The sequence below is a fragment of the Otolemur garnettii genome, unplaced genomic scaffold, assembly GCF_000181295.1.
Source record: "Otolemur garnettii isolate 467f Iridium unplaced genomic scaffold, OtoGar3 scaffold00093, whole genome shotgun sequence".
Classification (NCBI taxonomy): domain Eukaryota; kingdom Metazoa; phylum Chordata; class Mammalia; order Primates; family Galagidae; genus Otolemur; species Otolemur garnettii.
In genome coordinates, this window is record NW_003852488.1 from 235,951 (window position 1) to 237,208 (window position 1,258).

Genomic DNA, 1,258 nt, shown 5'->3' on the forward strand with positions numbered 1-1,258 from the left:
CTGAACCTGCAGCAAATATCATACCTAAGGCTAAATATTAGAAGTTTAACCACTAAAATTAGAAATAAGAAAAAAAAAACAAGAATGCCTATTGTTATCAGTAATATTCAACATTGCACTAGTGTTCTGATCATTGTTATATGAAATAAAAGAAATAAATTGCATAAATACAGGTTGGAAAGATACCTGTTTGTACAATATGATTAACTACCTAGAGAATTTATTACAATGAATAGAAGTTTAATAAGGGGCTAAATATAAGATGAATGTATAAAACCAATTCCTTTCTTATATAAGCAATAACCACTAAATATTCCCTATATCAACCAAAACTATAACATAGTTAAGCATAAACTAAGATTAAGATTGCTCATATAAGATAAATAATCTAAGCATCACTAAAAGACATAAAAGAAAATGTCAGTTCTTCCTCCAAATAAATGTATAAATTCAATACAATCCCAATCAAAATCCAAACTAGTTTTACTTAATGAAAAAAGACAAATTTATTCTTTTTTTTTCTCTGAGACAGAGTCTCACTTTGTCACCATCAGTAGAATGCCATGGAGTCATAGCTTACAGCAACCTCCAGCTCTTGGGCTCAAATGGTTCTCTTGCCTCAGCCTCCTGGGACTACAGGCCCCTGACATAACACCTGGCTATTTTTTTAGAAACAGGGTCTCACTTTTATGAAGGCTGGTCTTGAACTCCTGAGCTCAGGTGATCCACCCGCCTCAGCCTCCCACAGTGCTAGGATTACAGGCATGAGCTACCATGCCCAGTAACAAATTTATTCTTAACTTTTTGTGTGGAACATATACATACTCCACAAGAATAACCAAGACAATTTGAAAATGAAGATCAAGTGAGGTTGGATAATTGCCCTACCATAGAATATAGTTATGGTACTAAACAGTGTATATATACTATGTATAATTTTAAACTCCAGTATGATAAAATACAAACAAAGTTAAAACACAGACACCTGACCAGGAGAAAGTTTCAACTTTCAACTAACAAAAAATGAATTATATGTATGTATGCATACATATTTAGTGATTTTACATATATATACATTCACATATTCATTATATGTATCTATTCATTACATGTATTGTCATTATGTATAAATTGCTTATAAAGAGATAAACAACCTACTAGAAAAATAGGTAAGTTATATAAAGGATATAAATAAAGAGGCTCGGTGCCTGTGGCTCAAGCGGCTAAGGCGCCAGCCATATACACCTAAAGTGGCGGG